General features: G+C 40.3%; 1 long non-coding RNA gene across 2 annotated transcripts in view; it reads right to left on the bottom strand.

Annotated features, from left to right (window-relative positions):
* Nucleotides 1-18,792, bottom strand: part of LOC127421784 (uncharacterized) — a 29,068-nt gene extending 10,276 nt beyond the window's left edge. The window contains exons 1-2 of one of the 2 annotated variants that reach the window (XR_007894096.1): nucleotides 18,647-18,792; nucleotides 18,118-18,167 (exon numbers count right to left, since the gene is read on the bottom strand). This is a non-coding gene — a long non-coding RNA (uncharacterized LOC127421784). Of the gene's footprint in view, nucleotides 1-18,117; nucleotides 18,168-18,298 lie in introns of both variants that reach the window. The other variant, XR_007894095.1, reaches the window with a different exon arrangement.
* Nucleotides 18,793-19,057: the final 265 nt, after the last annotated feature.

The following is a 19,057-nucleotide window of genomic DNA, read 5'->3' as shown; positions in this document are numbered from 1 at the left end:
AGAGATCAAGAGTTCAAAAGTCTGATTGCTTGGGGGAAGAAGCTGCGGTTCCTGATGCTGCGATACCGCCTGCCTGATGGTAGCAGGGAGAGCAGCCCATGGCTCGGGTGGCTGGAGTCTCTGATGATCCTCCAAGCTTTTTTCACACACCGCATGGTATATATGTCCTGGAGGGAGGGAAGATCACCTCCGATGATGTGTCTGGCAGTTCGAATCACCCTTTGCAGGGCTTTGCGGTTGTGGGCGGTGCTATTGCCGTACCAGGCGGAGATGTAGCCTGTCAGGATGCTCTCTACAGTGCTGGTGTAGAACCGTGTGAGGATGTGGCGGTTCATTCCAAACTTCCTCAGCCGTCTCAGGAAGAAGAGGCGCTGATGAGCCTTCTTCACAACGGCCTCAGTACGAAGTGTTACAGCAAACGTGAAGCCGTGTTCATGATTCGTGTCAGGGCGCTAGCGTCAAGTGGCGCTTTAAATTCCACTTGAAAAGTGCTTGCGGACAAAAACGGCCCATTCTGCATTTAGGTGATAGTTAAGACTTGGTGTACTTTTGTGGTAATTAAAATATGCCTTACTTAGGCTGAAAAATACTTGATTTCTGTCACAATTTCTATCTAAGCTGGTTTTGTACAACAAATAGCGTTAAGAGCTTCTTTCCCCATCACTTTATCACTAACACTGAATCACTGCTGTGTGTGTTTGAGGTGTGTACGTCAGTGTAATGACTCTGGACAGACACATCGCAAAGGTTCCTTCCAACCAGTGTTTATGCTGGTTTATGCTGTATTAATGGTAAATGCGTTAATCGTGATTAAGAAAATCTAACATATTAAACTTTTTTAATTAATCGCATGCGTTAACGTGTTAATTTTGACAGCTCTAATATAAACTCAGCAAAAAAAGAAACGTCCCTTTTTCAGGACACTGAATTTTAAAGATAATTTTGTAAAAATCCAAATAACTTTACAGATCTTTATTGTAAAGGGTTTAAATAATGTTTTCCATGCTTGTTCAATGAACCATAAACAACTAATGAACATGCACCTGTGGAACGGTCATTAAGACACTAACAGCTTACAGGCAGTAGGCAATTAAGGTCACAGTTCTAAAAACTTAGGACACTAAAGAGACCTTTCTACTGACTCTGAAAAATGCCAAAAGAAAGATGCCCAGGGTCCCTGCTCATCTACATGAGCGTGCCTTAGGCATGCTGCATGGAGGCATGAGGACTGCAAATGTGGTCAGGGGAATAAATTGCAGTGTCCGTACTGTGAGACGCCTAAGACAGTGCTACAGGGAGACAGGAAGGACAGCTGATCATCCTCGCAGTGGCAGACCACGTGTAACAACACCTTCACAGGATCAGTACATCCGAATATCACACCTGCGGGACAGGTACAGGATGGCAACAACAACTGCCCAAGTTGCACCAGGAATGCGCAATCCCTCCATCAGTGTTCAGACTGTCCGCAATTGGCTGAGAGAGGCTGGACTGAGGGCTTGTAGTCCTGTTGTAAGGCAGGTCCTTATCAGACATCACCGGCAACAACGTCGCCTATAGGCACAAACCCACCTTCGCTGGACCAGAGAGGACTGGCAAAAAGTGCTCTTCACTGATGAGTCACGGTTTTGTCTCACCAGGGGTGATGGTCGGACTCACGTTTATCATTCAAGTAATGAACGTTACACCGAGGCCTGTACTCTGGAGCCGGATCGATTTGAAGGTGGAGGGTCCGTCATGGTCTGGGGCGGTGTGTCACAGCATCATCAGACTGAGCTTGTTGTCATTGTAGGCAATCTCAATGCTGTGCGTTACAGGGAAGACATCCTTCTCCCTCATGTGGTACCCTTCCTGCAGGCTCATCCTGACATGACCCTCCAGCATGACAATGCCACCAGCCATACTGCTCGTTCTGTGCGAGGTTTCCTGCAAGACAGGAATGTCAGTGTTCTGCCATGGCCAGCAAAGAGCCTGGATCTCAATCCCATTGAGCACGTCTGGGACCTGTTGGATCGGAGGGTGAGGGCTAGGGCCATTCCCCCCAGAAATGTCCGGGAACTTGCAAGTGCTTTGGTAGAAGAGTGGGGTAACATCTCACAGCAAGAACTGGCAAATCTGGTGCAGTCCATGAGGAGGAGATGCACTGCAGTACTTAATGCAGCTGGTGGCCACACCAGATACTGACGGTTACTTTTTATTTTGACCCCGCCCTTTGTTCAGGGACACATTATTCCATTTCTGTTAGTCACATGTCTGTGAAACTTGTTCAGTTAATGTCTTAGTTGTTGAATCTTTTTATGTTCATACAAATATTTACACATGTTAAGTTTGCTGAAAATAAAAGCAGTTGAAAGTGGAGGATGTTTCTTTTTTTACTGAGTTTATATATATATATATATATATATATATATATATATATATATATATATATATATATATATATATATATATATATATATATATATATATATATATATATATATACACACAACAGTTAGTTCCGGTCCTCAAATCTGATTGGACGAGAGATGTTCCATGAGTACTGATGGTCTCCCACCACCAGCACTCGGATGCTTCACTGTGTATATCACTCCGCTTGTGTTCGTGCCGTTCTAAACTAAAGTGTAAGAGCAGTGCAGATGTGTTAAGTGCCGTCTGTCTCTTTACATTTAATTTTATGACATTACATATTTTAGCCAGCAGGTGGAGGCAAAAGACCATTTTTGCATGTAATATGAGCCAGTTGGTGACGTGAAGTTAGTCAGCGTCACTCAGTGTTTATATTCAACAGCACTCCGTGATTGCTCGTGTTACTACTACACTACTAAAGCTAGGAAATTGATTTAAATGGCTTTAACAACTTCAGCATTAAGGCTCATCACAGCTGAGAGACACAACAGACTGATTAATTACACAAACTCAAGGTGCTTACCTCTTACCAGAGTTTCCACATCAGAGAGGAAAAAAATGGTGGAGGACATTGCGGTTCCTATAGTGAAAGACTCTTGCACACCAGCTACCGCGAAATAGAGAAAAATACCCCCGATTGGATGGCTATTTTTCCACTAAGAAATATGACATTATCTTCAGAAATCTTACTAACAGACTACAGCATCATCAACAGGTGATCGCACACTCTCCATCTCTCTCTCTCTCACACACACACACACACACACACACACACACATACACACACACACACATCCTTGTTTCTCTAATAACATGTTAGAAACAGCCCAAGCTGTGATACTAGTAGTTCTGAAGTGATGTTTTTGAGAGGCTTGGATGGATCATGTGGTTTGAACCAGCAACGGCAGATTCTGATCCGTTGCGTAAGAAAGTAGTTCCATGCACAAATGCGTTTTTTGTGACCATACTCAGTTTTTCCTAATTTTTTTAAATGTGCTTGTTCATTGAGCTGTTGTTTTTGAGCAATATCACACTCGCAATCTTGGTATATAGCCCTAAATCAGCACTGGCATGATTACCTATGGCACTCGTCCTGTGGCCGAATCACAGCAGTGCTGATGTAGGGCCATATCGCACTCTTGCTCTTGTGATATTGCTTAAATACGCTACCGGTCAAAAGTTTTGAAACACTCATTCTTTTTTTAAATTTTTTTTCTTCACATTTTAGAATAATAGTAAAGTCATCAAAACTATGGAATAACATAAATGGAACTATGGGAATTATGTTGTGACTAAACAAAATCCAAGATAATTCAAAACTGTGTTATATTTTAGCATCTTCAAAATAGTCACCAACTTCTTGAGGTATCACCCTGGGATGCTTTTTAAACAGTATTGAAGGAGTTTCCATCTATGTTGGGCACTTATTGGCTGCTTTTTTTCATTATTTGGTCCAAGTCATCAATTTCAAAAACTTTTTTTTTTTTTTTTTAATTAAAGTTTAGTTTTATAATGAAATAAATTAATATGGTGGCACAATTATATTTTTGTCTACAAAACTACTTTCAAACATTTAAACATACACCTTCAGATCAAAAGATTTTTAAGATCATGAAAAACATTTCAGTCAATTGTTTCAAAATTTTTGACCGGTAGTGTATATATACATATACAGCTGAAGTCAGAAGTTTGCATACACCTTAGCCAAATACATTTAAACTCAGTTTTTCACAAGTCCTGACATTTAATCATAGAAAACATTGCCTGTATTAGGTCAGTTAGGATTACTACTTTATTTTAAGAATGTGAAATGTCAGGATAATAGTAGAGAGAATGATTTATTTCAGCTTTTATTTCTTTCACCACATTCCAAGAGGGTAAGAAGTTACACTTACATACACTTTGTTAGTATTTGGTAGCATTGCCTTTAAATTGTTTAACTTGGGTCAGACATTTTGGGTAGCTTTCCACAAGCTTCTTACAATAAGTTGCTGGAATTTTGACCCGTTCCTCCAGACAGAACTGGTGTAACTTAGTCTGGTTTGTAGGCTTCCTTGCTCGCACACACTTTTTCAGTTCTGCCCACAAATTTTCTATCAGATTGAGGTCAGGTCTTTGTGATGGCCACTCCAATCCCTGACTTTGTTGTCCTTTTTTTTTTTTTTTTTTTTTTTTTTTTGGGATTTTTTTGGGATTTTTTTTCCTTTTTCTCCCAATTTGGAATGCCCAATTCCCAATGCGCTCTAAGTCCTCGTGGTCGCATAGTGATTCGCCTCAGTCCGGGTGGCAGAGGACGAATCCCAGTTGCCTCCGCGTCTGAGACAGTCAACCCGCGCATCTTATCACGTGGCTTGTTGAGCACGTTGCCACGGAGACATAGCGCGTGTGGAGGCTTCACGCCATCCACTGCGGCAACCACGCTCAATTCACCATGCGCCCCACCAAGAACAAACCACATTATAGCAACCACGAGGAGGTTACCCCATGTGACTCTACCCTCCCTAGCAACCGGGCCAATTTGGTTGCTTAGGAGACCTGGCTGGAGTCACACAGCACGCCCTGGGATTCGAACTAGCGAACTCCAGGGGTGGTAGCCAGCGTATTTTACCACTGAGCTACCCAGGCCCGACTTTGTTGTCCTTAAGCCATTTTGCCACAACATTGGATATATGCTTGGAGTCATTGGGGAAGACCCATTTGCGACAAGCTTTAACTTCCTGGCTGATGTCTTGAGATGTTGCTTCAATATATCCACATAATTTTCCTTCCTTGTGATGCCATCTATTTTGTGAAATGCACCAGTCCCTTCTGCAGCAAAGCACCGCCACAACATGATGCTGCCACCCCCATGCTTCACGGTTGGGATGGTGTTCTTCAGCTTGCAAGCCTCACCCTTTTTCCTCCAAATATAATGATGGTCATTATGGCCAAACAGTTCAATTTTTGTTTCATCAGACCAGAGGACATTTCTCCAAAAAGTAATATTTTTGTCCCCATGTGCACTTGCAAACTGTAGTCTGGCTTTTTTATGGCGGTTTTGGAGCAGTGGCTTCTTCCATGCTGAGCAGCCTTTCAGGTTAGGTATAGAACTCGTTTTACTGTGGCTATAGATACTTGTCTACCTGTTTCCTCCAGCATCTTCACAAGGTCCTTTGCTGTTGTTCTGGCATTGATTTGCACTTTTTGCACCAAACTACACTCATCTCTAGGAGACAGAATGTGTATCCTTCCTGAGCGGTATGATGGCTGCGTGGTCCCATGGTGTTTAAACTTGCGTACTATTGGTTGTACAGATGAACATGGTACCTTCGCATTTGGACATTGCTCCCAAGGATGAACCAGACTTGTGGAGGTCTAAAATTCTTTTTCTGAGGTCTTGGCTGATTTTTTATTTTCCCATGATGTCAAGCAAAGAAGCACTGAGTTTGAAGGTAGGCCTTAAAATACATCTACAGGTACACCTCCAAGTGACTCCAATTAGCTTATCAGAAGCTAATTGGCTAATTGTCTAAAGCCTTGTCATAATTGTTTGGAATTTTCCAAACTGCTTAAAGGGGTCATGAACTGAGAAATCAAAATTCCCTTGATCTTTTGACATATAAGAAGTCATTGTACTATAAAAACATCCTGTAAGTTTCAGAAATCTAAACTTTCTCGTTAGTCTAAAAACAGCTTATATTGAAGCCAATCTGCCAAAATGACAGGATGTGGAATGTGCCACTTTATTATGTAATAGTGTGGCTAAACCGCCTCCACAGAAGAAGATCAATGCCTGCTTCTACATCACTGCCTGTTTAGCCCCGCCCACCGATTCACGCATGTAGTAGGTAAATAACGAGAGAGGCAAACGCAGGTCTACGCAGAAACCAAACGATAAAGATGGCTCCGAAGACAACAAGATGCTGTGCATTGCCAAGTCGTGGAAAAACACTCTTTGAATTGCCTTCCTTCTGATCCCAACATTAGGAAAGAGTGGATGAACTTTATTTTTAATGAAATTCCAGACCGCGTCAGTAAGAACTTGGTCCTTTGTTTACTTCATTTTTGCTGTGCCGACTATATTGGATTCGACAGTTATGTCGCACCACACAAGTGTGAGTAACTGTTTTTATTACGTGGTCACTATTGCTTTGTCTGTTATTACAGATTGTTTGATATCTACTGAGTATTTATGCGTTTTTAACCTAAATCACAGCAGCGTCCATCTATGAAGGATGTAGGATTTTTAAATATGCAAAACTGTTAGCCAGTCATACCAGTGGGCATTTACTTTCGAGTCTACAATCTGCCACGCCTATTCAAATGGTGTGTTACGATGAGGGGGGTCAAAATAGGACAGAAAATAGCCTATTACTTCTAAATTATGAGGTTTTTTGATGTAAAAATCTTGACAACATTATAAGTGGACCTCAGAGAACAGTACAAAATAATAAAAAAAGGCAGTTCATGACCCCTTTAAAGGCACAGTTAACTTAGTGTATGTAAACTTCTGACCCACTGGAATTGAGTTATAGTCAGTTAAAAGTGAAACAATCTGTCTGTAAACAATTGCTGGAAAAATTACTTGTGTCATGCACAAAGTAGATGTCCTAAACGACTTGCCAAAACTATAGTTTGCTAATATTAAATCTGTGTGTGTGTGTGTGTATATATATATATATATATATATATATATATATATATATATATATATATATATATATATATATATATATGTTAGGGGTGTAACGGTACACAGAAGTCACGGTTCGGTACGTACCTCGGTTTTGGGGTTATGGTTCGATACGAGTTCGGTACAACAGGAAAAAGCAACAAATCCCAAATGCTAGGTTTCTTTTCATTTATTTTGAACAGACAGTAGTGCAAATTACAGTTTGTTCCACCTAGCGGCATTTAGTCCCCCCTGAGGTAGTTGGTACAGTACAGCCTCCTTTAGTGTATTAAGCACTAAGCAGTAAACAGAATGCACTCTTGTATAGGCCATATTTTTTGTATGGTTGATAAAAAACAAAAGGTATTTGGTCACAATCAGCTACAAAACTGAAAATCCTCTCTTGTGTTATAAAAGTACAAAATAAATAGAATAATGAAAAATAAAACTTGTGCATTAGGAGAAACCATTCTTGTTTTGGGTTGGTGCATAGATGGTCTTTTCTTCTTCTGCTCTTTTGTCTGTTGTGGCGGTGAGCAAACAGCGGTGCATTACCGCGCGTGCCCCCTTCTGGATTGGAGTGGATCGCCTGTGACTGACTCAGATGTTTTCTTCGTCTGACTGTATGCACCGAACCGTGACGTCAGTACCGTGACGGTTCGGGACGAATACATGTACCGTTACACCCCTAATATATATATATACACATACATACAGTTGAAGTCAGAAGTTTGCATATATTTAGGTTAAGGTAATTTAAAAAAAAATGTAACCACTCCACAGATTTAATATTAACAAACTATCATTTTGGCAAGTCGTTTAGGACATCTACTTTATGCATGACAAGTAATTTTTCCAACAATTGTTTACAGACAGATTGTTTCACATTGAATTGACTATATCACAATACCAGTGGGTCAGAAGTTTACATACACTAAGTTAACTGTGCATTTAAGCAGCTTGGAAAATTCCAAACAATTATGACAAGCCTTTAGGCAATTAGCTTCTGATAGGCTAATTGGAGTCAATTGGAGGTGTACCTGTGGATGTATTTTAAGGCCTACCTTCAAACTCAGTGCCTCTTTGTTTGACATCATGGGAAAATCAAAAGAACTCAACCAAGACTTCAGAAAAAAACATTGTGGACCTCCACATGTCTGGTTCATCCTTGGGAGCAATTTACAAATACCTGAAGGTACCACGTTCATCTGTACAAACAATAGTACGCAAGTATAAACACCATAGGATCACGTAGCCATCATACCACTCAGGAAGGAGACGCATTCTGATTCCTAGAGATGAACATAGTTTGGTGCAAAAAGTGCAGATCAATCCCAGAACAACAGCAAAGGACCTTGTGAAGATGCTGGAGGAAACAGGTAGACAAGTATCTATATCCACAATAAAACGAGTCCTATATCGACATAACCTGAAAGACTGCTCAGCATGGAAGAAGCCACTGCTCCAAAACCACCATAAAAAAGCCATGGGCTTGGGGACAAATATCTTACTTTTTGGAGAAATGTCCTCTGGTCTGATAAAACAAAAATTGAACTGTTTGGCCATAATGACCATCATTATGTTTGGAGGAAAAAGGGTGAGGCTTGCAAGCTGAAGAACACCATCCCACCCGTGAAGCATGGGGGTGGCAGCATCATGTTGTAGGTGTGCTTTGCTGCAGGAGGGACTGGTGCATCATAGATGGCATCATGAGGAAGGAAAATTATGTGGATATACTGAAGCAAAATCTCAAGACATCAGTCAGGAAGTTAAAGCTCGGTCGCAAATGGGTCTTCTAAATGGACAAAACCCCAAGCATACCTCCAAATTTGTGGCAAAATGGCTTAAGGACAACAAAGACAAGATATTGGAGTGGCCATCACAAAGCCTTGACCTCAATCCAATAGAAAATGTGTGGGCAGAACTGAAAAAGCATGTGCGAGCAAGGAGGCCTACACACCTGACTACACCAGTTCTATCTGGAGGAATGGGCCAAAATTCCAGCCACTTATTGTGAGAAGCTTGTGGAAGGCTACCCAAAATATTTGACCCAATTTAAACAATTTAAAGGCAGTGCTACCAAATACTAACAAAGTGTTAGTAAACTTCTGACCCACTGGGAATGTGATGAAAGAAATAAAAGCTGAAATAAATAATTCTACTACTATTCTGACATTTCACATTCTTAAAATAAAGTAGTGATCCTAACTGACCTAAAACAGGGAATGTTTTCTATGATTAAATGTCAGGAATTGTTTAAAACTGAGTTTAAATGTATTTGGCTAAGGTGTATGTAAACTTCTGACTTCAACTGTGTGTGTGTATATATATATATATATATATATATATATATATATATATATATATATATATATATACAGTACTGTGCCAAAGGTTTAGTTACTTGTGAAAAATTTTGCATAGTGAGGATGTCTTCAAAAATAATGCCATAAATAGTTTTCATCTAACAATTAACATCATACAAAGTCCAGTAAACATAAAAAAGCTAAATCAATATTTGGTGTGACCACCTTTGCCTTTAAAACAGCCCCAATTCTCCTAGGTACATCTGGACACAGTTTTTCTTGGTTGTTGACAGATAGGATGTTCCAAGCTTCTTGGAGAATTCACCACAATTCTTATATCTATTTAGGCTGTCTCAATTGCTTCTGTCTCTTTATGTAACCCCAGACTGACTCGATGTTCAGTGGGGGGCTCTGTGGGGGCAATGCCATCTCTATCAGAGCGCCCTGTTCTTCTATTCTAATCTTTTTTATTTGCAAAAGCAATGTTTGGTAGTCTAAAATATATTTTTCCTATTGACACACTGAAGCTGAAGATATAAATAACCATCTTAAGTGCCTAAGGCTTTTGCACAGTACTGTGTGTATGTGTATATATATATATATATATATATACATACACACACACACTGGCGGCCAAAAGTTTGGAATAATGTATAGATTTTGCTGTTTCGGAAGGAAATTGGTACTTTAATTCATCAAAGTGGCATTCAACTGATCACAAAGTATAGTCAGGACATTACTGATGTAAAAAAACAGCACCATCACTATTTGAAAAAAGTCATTTTTGATCAAATCTAGACAGGCCCTATTTCCAGCAGCCATCACTGCAACACCTTATCCTTGAGTAATCATGCTAAATTGCTAATTTGGTACTAGAAAATCACTTGCCATTATATCAAACACAGTTGAAAGCTATTTGGTTCATTAAATGAAGCTTAACATTGTCTTTGTGTTTGTTTTTGAGTTGCCACAGTATGCAATAGACTGGCATGTCTTAAGGTCAATATTAGGTCAAAAATGGCAAAAAAGAAATAGCTTTCTCTAGAAACTCGTCAGTCAATAATTGTTTTGAGGAATGAAGGCTATACGATGCTTGAAATTGCCAAAAAACTGAAGATTTCATATAAAGGTGTACACTACAGTCTTCAAAGACAAAGGACAACTGGCTCTAACAAGGACAGAAAGAGATGTGGAAGGTCAGATGTACAACTAAACAAGAGGATAAGTACATTAGAGTCTCTAGTTTGAGAAATAGACGCCTCACATGTCCTCCGCTGACAGCTTCATTGAACTCATTTGACAAAACGTGATTATATTTTGAAGAACAGATGAAAGAAAAGCCGCCAATGTGTGTCTGATTTTATATGTGCGCAGTGAGCTCTGCTGTTCACGAGTGCAATGAAAGTGCTTCTCCTAGACACGCATATGCATAGAGTTCTGGGCCTTGTTTCCCAATAAATATTGATCTTAGCTGTTAAGAGCATTTTCTACGAGCAATTTTATGAAAGTTCGTTATTTTTTTATATTAATATTAATATTTATTTTCATTAAAATATTTTTTACACATCGCCCAGCCCAAAAGGGAAGTAAAATTATTCATGAACAATTGTAAAATGAAGTAATTTTACGGAGACCCGGACAAACATGTGTACTCAGTTCCATATTGCAACATGTTACCTATTAATTTTTACATATTTGTTTGTTTTTGAGTAGTCTACAGGCAATATAAACATTTTATTTTATTGAAAAACTTTGTTTTTGAAAATAGTAATTTATTCGTTTGAGGTATGGCTCTTTCGAAAAAATGCATCAACCAAAAATTTTAAAATTGGCTCCTTAGTGAAAAAAGGTTCCCAACCCCTGAGCTAGACTGTAAGGTGTGTGAGATGCCCAACAAGACAAGTGCTACATCTATGGCAAGTGCTATAGGAAGCGTGGGGTCAAACTGACAGCTAGAATGCCAAGGATCTACAAAGCTGTCATTGGTGCACGTGGATGATTTTTTGATGAGAACTCTTTGAAGTAGTTTAAGAAGTTCTGAACATTGTTTTCAAATTGTAATAGTAATTTTTCACATTATTAATGTCCTTACTATACATTGTGATCAGTTGAATGCCACTTTGGTGAATAAAAGTACCAATTTCTTTCCATAAAAGCAAAATCTGAACATTATTTCCAAACTTTTGGCTGCCAGTGTGTGTGTGTGTGTGTGTGTGTGTGTGTATATATATATATATATATATATATACAAAGAATTATTAAGCTAAAAGCCAGTGGATGAGTATAAGGTAATCTCAAACTATTAGGAGGCACAGCTATTGAGTTAAGTAAAGCCCATTGAGATGAGCCAGAACAGGGCTGACCCACCAGCTCACTACCACAGTAACTAAGGGGATTTCCAGCCTGTCTCCTCATTAATTAACTGAACTGAGTGCAGTGAAAGGAATACTGTTGAGCTCCACAGATAGTCGGCAGCAGAGGATGAGAGGGCTGACCTATTCGTGCATTCCAGAGCTGGGTGGGACCGGGTGAAAGATAAAGTCCTGTTGATATACACTTGTGACATTTCCCTGTTGGCTTAATTAGGTTAGGCCTGTGAGCTGATTAATCTTCCAATGCCTGAGCTGGTAATCCTTAAGCTGCTCTAACCTGTACTGGAGTTTGACATGTCAGCCTGCCTGCCTGTCTGCGCAGATGGCCGTGCAGACGGCTAACTCTCTCAGCTCTCATTATAAAGGTGCCGCCACTATGGCCCTATATAGATACAGATGTAAATTACTCTCTATCAAAAAGATACACTCTCTTCTGGTAATTGGCTGATATGGGCTTTTCAGTGACCAATGCTGATATCTAGAGATCAGGATGGCGAATCTGCAGGTGTGTTCTGTGCTGATTTTTTTGGGCAAAATCTGTGGGATTATGCTAAATAAATTTAAACATGTAAAAATGTGTTAAACTGAGCTGAAAGTACAACATTTTTATTGGTAGCAGAAAACATGATCAAATTAGCCAAGATATTTAATAAAGAAACAAAGTGTGGGGGAAGTGTAGAATTTTATGAACGACTGGCATTCTGAGTTATCTGCAGAGTTCTGTGCACACAGATTCCGTGTGGGCCTGTATATAATGCTGATATATATATATATATATAATAGAATATAATAGAAGCGTGAATCAGTACGGACTGGGTAACGCATTATATCGATATCTGGGTCACAATATGATAATATTGCAATTCTCTATGTTTAGTGTAAAGTCATTCAAATCTGATATATTGAGATCTTTTATTCACTTGTTTCTTATTTATCTGCATTAGAATTTCAATTATTTTCTTAGCTTGTTCTGAGTTCAGATTTTGTTTAAAAAAGTGTTTAAAAATTAAGTGTGCATTGACCTAATGCTTCAGTATGTTTCAGCTTCTCACTCATTTGTTCTGTTTGAAAAATTGACAGTTGTAACTGTGGTGGTTTTGTTAACTGCAGCAGCTCCTGTCACGTGATCCACAGCTCCTATTTTATTGGTCAGAGAATTACATTGCTGAGTGAAGACCAAAAAATGACACTCACTGTAAAAAAAAAAAAAAAAAAAAACTCACTTTGTTGGCACACGAATGTTTGCTCCAGGAGTGAACTGGCTTCATAGGAATCCATTGTTTCTATTCACAATGTTAATCGTGGCAAGAAATCGCAGTGAAAATGTGCATTTAATGTCTTCTTATCACTTCTTATCATGTCCAGCAGCAAAGCAATCTATAAAAAGTTTTAGATTTTCAGATTTCTTTCTTTGCTCTGGTGGTGGTAGAATTGGCATTACCCAGGTCCGCGACATGGACGCTTCTGCCATGACCACCCCCCCCGCGTTTGGTGTGCAAAGGCCTTAGTGTGAGAATATCAATACAGTATCGTGAGGTAAATTATTGTAATACATTGAAATATCGATTTTCCCCACCCCTATAATTTAATGCAAGATATACACAAAATTTGTGATATTAAATGAACACTTATTTTACACAGTAATTACTGAAAATTTCCGAGACACAAAATGTTTTTATATAAATATAAAATGTTTAATATCTGTTAACAGGGCTATTGGTAGATTGTGACATGAGGGGTCTAACTCTTCTGTTATTTGGCTAGCAGACAGTGCTATCTCAGCCGATACCAGTTTAATCAAAATGGCAAAATATTGGCAGATAAATCGACCTGGCCGATGGATCAGTCCAGTACTCTTCATTTCACAAAGACACACAGCTGTACTCTTCAACATTATTCATAAATGCACTAGCAATACCCCTATCCCGAGGGAAAAGTATTTAGGAATGTTGCATGTGGGTTTAGGTGTGACAGCAACACACATGTACCCAGCAATGACAAGAAACACTGAGATGTATCACTCTCAAAAGTCTATACTTTCCCATTCATTTGATTGTTCATCTGCCCACTAACTTCACTGAGTCCATTAGAACAATGGAGCATAGACAAGCACATACCTTCTCGAAGACCATTTCCATGTGACTGCTTTGTAGACAGGCATTGAGCCACATCCCTTACATTAAGGGTTTAAAACAATGAGCAGTGCAAAATCATTATGATAAAGGAATAGTTCACCCAAGCATTAAAATTCAAGTCACCATTTACTCACCCTCATGTTGTTACAAACCTTTTTGCCCTCCATGGAATACCAAATGATTAATTTATAGTAGAATGTCCAAGTTGTTCTTATACATATACAATGAATGTAAATGGTGACCAGGATTTCAAGCAAGATTTTCCAGGCCTTTTTGGAGCTAAGAGACTCTGGTTCCAATCCTCTTTATTGTGTTTGGAATGACATGAGTGTAAGTAAATAATTTATGGGTGAACTACACCTTTAAGTCTCAGGACTAGATTTGGATCAATATGAATTTCTTTCTCCATTTATACGTCGACAAAGTATTGAGCAATAACACCTGTGGGCATGGAAAATATTATAGCTTTTGACAGACAATGTGCTTCCTACACCATCTTGCCAAATTGTCTTTAAAAATAGTAATAACCACAATGGCATGTCGTTAAGCACCAAAGTTCATAAAGCTGGTCCCCATCATGTCTCTATTTTATGAAAACTCCCCAAGAATGATCCGTAAACTGTTTGTAGCAGAGCTGGACACAACACCACCCCATCCCACCTCTATTTCCAACAGCCACTGTTTTATGCTAACACTTAGTAATGATCTCTAACCAACAAACTGTTTTTTTTTTTTTTTTTTTTTTTTTTTTTGCACTGTTTTAAACCACAGCTGCGGTAGGAGTCAGAGCTGTGGCGCAGTGGGTTATGCGCATGCTCAGTACATATAAGAACTGTTGGCTCAAGGGGACCCAGGTTCGGGTCTATAAATAAAGGCAAAAAACCTCAAATTAAAAATTGCAAAAAGACACCTGTAGAAACCTACAACAGATTGGGGAAAACTTTTGGCAGGATCGCTAAGACTGTACATATAAAGCCGCCAACCCAAATGGCTCTGGCTTAAAAATGTGTCAGACGGCTTGGTACTGCTTAGCCATGGGCGTCACCAGCCACAGCGCTTTCTAACACTCCACCTGCACAACCTTCCTCACTGCGGCAGTCTTTGTTCTAAGCCAGTGAACCTGTCGCAATCCACCTTAAACATAATTGTAGAGCTTCCTCCTTGCTCACAAGTCCACCTTAAAAGTGGGCCAGGCTCAGCGAGCCTATCCCAGTGCCAGTGGAGTGCAACGTGAGCGCAGAGAGACAGGAGTGAACAATAGAGCTGCAGTCTAGACGCCAGTGATCAGCACTGCAGAGACAGTGGCAAAGACAATATGCCGTACTTACATACAAATGCACATAGAGAGGACTGGCCACTATAAGTCTTTCTTTTTAATTCAACAAGCCTCGAAAAACCTCTGAAATTTTGGTGGCGAAGGCAAAATGATTTCCATCAGATATGCAGCAAGCAATCTAAGCAGAGTGTACCAGACAAATCCTCTTATAGAGAGAGAGCATGGCTACCTGGACACATACCAAGACAAAGTGCTACGCCACTGACTCTCGCTCACAAAATATCACATCTAAAACCGTAAAGCATTCTTTTTTGTTTGCAAAAACATAGATGCAGTTCGTGAAGAACAGAGGTTTTGATGGTGGGTACAACAAGACAGAGAGAGGGAGAAAGATAAAGAGAGACAGGCTGGGCTGTGGGTGTAATGGTGGGTAGAGAGAGAAAGACAGACAGTGATGTGGGCGTGATGGCACCATGCATTACTATCTATGATGCAGCGGTCGATGCCTTCACCGCAGCACCATGCCGACCTTAAACTGCGGTTGAGCCTTTATCTCGTAAAGCCTCTCATTGTCTCTGGAAATGCTACAACAAAGGACTTTAGACAGTAAAGGTGCTTGTGTAGAGCCAGAAGTAAATACAATTTCCTTAATTCTGGTCACGTTTTGCATCATTCCTTTGTTGAATTGTTGCCGCAATGCCATTTAAAACAGCAGCTTCACATGTGCCAAATTGTTCAGTGACACACAGGACATGTAACGATCATAAAAGAACACCGCTGAACTCTGAGCAACCCCATGCAACATTCTCGCTGAAATCAGCTGGTTGTAAGGCTGTCTGATGCATGCTTTCCTGTTGCAGCTCTTTAAAGGGATAGTTCACCCAATATGAAAATGCTTTTATAATTTACTCACCATCATGTTGTTTCAAACCCTCATGACTTTCTTCTGTGGAACACAAAAGGAGATTTTAGGCAGAATATTAGTGACTGATAGCCTTAGTCACCACTTACTTGCATTGCATCTTCTTTCCATACAATGAAAGTGAAGTGTGCTTGAGAATATTCTGCCTAACAACTCCTTTTGTATTTCACAGAAAAAAGAAAGTCATATGGTTTTGGAACAACATGAGGGTGAGTAAATGAAGACAGAATTTAAATTTTTGAGTGAACTATCCATTTAAGTTCCAGTGCATGATAGGCATTCTATTGAAATTCAAAGATATTAAAACCTCTGTCAGAGGATATCACAGATTCAACTGAAAAACGAAGGCCCAGTCAGCACTTGAGTACCACAGTTATCATAACCATGCTACGTGCTAAAGCCATGCCACATAGCAGGAGGCACTTTTAGGAGGAAAATTAGAGCAAGTTATAGACACACACACACACACACACAAACACATGACTCAGCACACATAAAAAAATGAGGTTCACATCTATAGAGTGTGCAGTCGAGGACTCACTGAGGTCAAACACAAGTGTACCGAGCCTTTAGCATGACGCTCTCCACAGTACTTTGTGCTGCTCTCAAATGACGAGGCAAATACAAGATGTGATATCGCAAATATACCGTATTATATTTAAAGGGATATATCACCCATGCATGATGATTCTATCATCATTTACCCACCCTCATGTTGTTCCAAACCCAAATGACTTTCTTTCATTGAAGGAGATGTTGGGCAGAATGTCTCAGCCACCATTCACTTTCATTGCATCTTTTTTCCATACATTGAAAATGAATGGTGACTGACACTAAAGTTCTGTCTAACATTTCTTTTTGCGTTTCACAGAAGAAAAAACAAATCACATGGGTTTGGAACAATATGAGGATGAATAAATGATGACAGAATTTTAATTTTAAGGTGAACTATTCTTTTATAGCCTTCAAGGCCCTGGCATAGCTGTATTTTTGCATAAAAATGGTTGGAATCAAATTAATCAAAATCAAAAAGTGCAGATGAATCAGAACTCTTCCTAACCTCATCCCTCCAACAATGTATCCTCAGCTGATTCTACCCACTAACGCATCATATGACTCTAATGCCGGCATTTTTCGATGCCCCCCCCCCCCTCCTGTCAGTTTTGCTTCACTGTTGATTGTAACACTAAATTGTCTTTGTTTCCGACACCGACGGGCTGATGACAGAGCACCCCTCTCAGCTCCCAAGAGCCTAACCCGTGCACATAACAGGAAAACGTCACAAGTTAGGGTCTCAGGGATTGTGAAAGGCACATTCGCAGACCAACTGCCAACCTGTAAAACAATTAAAGCATAAGGTTGCCCTCAGATGTGCAGAGCAATGATCCCACTACAACATACAATAGTGTATGTAAAAAAGGCAATAATGTACATCAATAAAAATGCCCCTCGTTGCATTTGCGCATCCCTAAATTCTCCCGACACTTGTTTGTCTGTCTGTCTGTGACACAACAAGTGTAACCTTCAACTAGACACAACACTGACCCATCTCTCCCTCCCCCAACCAGCTCTCCCTCTAGGTCTCTCTATTTCTCTCTCTCTTTCCCCAGCACCCCCCACTTCCCCCCACTCTGTCTCCAAAATCAAACAATATGGCACTTTGAGAAAATGCTCCTGGCTCCAGGTAAACTCTTCACCATCTCTTGTCTCGCTAAGCTCTCTTCACAGGCATTCAACGTTAATCATAAAAGCTCTCCATCTCGGCCGCTTCGACCTACTACTGGTGCCACTGACACACATCATTGGTTACTCGAGTCTAAACCACAAATCTATAACATTACCTAAACCATGAAAGGATTTGCACAAGGGCACAAAAATAGAAGAAGATAATTTAGCTTGCAAAAATAATATAGTCCCTGAAAGACGTTAACTGGCAAGATGATCCCAAACGAAGCACAGCACGCGCAGCTTCAGACAAAGGTAATGAAGACACTAACAGATGCTACAGATGTAGGAGGGGAAAGGAGAAAATGGTTTTAAACTCACCCTGGCTCAACTGAGGATGAGGATGTAGCTGATCACAGTTCTCTTCCAGCCTGCTTGACAACGAAAGTAGGGAAAGAAAGACAGACAGAGAGTGAGAGAAATCTCAGATTTGAACTTTTGTTGCTAGACTCACAGAAAAAAATTGTAGATTTGATAGGCTGAGAAAAAGGGAGAGTCATACGATCAGGTCGACTGGAAGGCTGTTTGTGAGAAACGAAACTGAACAATGGACAAGAAGAATGGAAGCAAGGAGAGGTAGAGAGTAGAGGAGATGGATGGTGATACTACAGCACTGGTCCATTTGCAGCCAGACTGGAGCAGAGCAGCTTCCTTAGGTGACAACAGCTAACTGGAAGAAGCCGCAGAGGTGGAGAGCATGCCAACAAGGAAAATCTTGAGGATGAGAGAGAGTCCAACCTGCGGCCAACAGCCAGGGCCACAACACCAGCAAATCATGCCAGTCTGCTGTATCTCAGAAGAGGAGGGGGTGCACACACACTACACAGAGACTCTCACTCAATCACTTCACCTTGCTCATCCAGCGCTGTTCGGTCACAGCAGCTCCTTTCACGCATATGTCCCTATTCCAGGTCCAGCGCAATTGGATGATAGAAAACAGGCAGCCAAAAAACACACACTACGACGTCCCTCTGCAAGTCCGCGGCTGAGTCGCAGCAAATGCATCAATGCTGCGCGTTACTGACTCTCTGCTGGTTGCGCTTTCTTTCACTCCACACCCCCTTCTTCTCTTTCACTCTCCGTATCTGTCTTACATTTCATTTTCTCCCTCCCTCACTGTCTCTCTCCTGCTCTCATTTTTCTCTCTCTCTCTCTCTCTCTCTCTCTCTTTCAGCACACACACACACACACACACACATACTCTTCCTCTCTCTCTGAGTTGAGCAGACTGAGATGCATGCAAAATTTAAAAGGGAAGGGG

The sequence above is a fragment of the Myxocyprinus asiaticus genome, chromosome 31 (genome assembly GCF_019703515.2).
Source record: "Myxocyprinus asiaticus isolate MX2 ecotype Aquarium Trade chromosome 31, UBuf_Myxa_2, whole genome shotgun sequence".
Taxonomy (NCBI): Eukaryota; Metazoa; Chordata; class Actinopteri; order Cypriniformes; family Catostomidae; genus Myxocyprinus; species Myxocyprinus asiaticus.
Note: the sequence above shows the minus strand (reverse complement) of the source record. Positions and strands in the feature narration are given on the sequence as shown.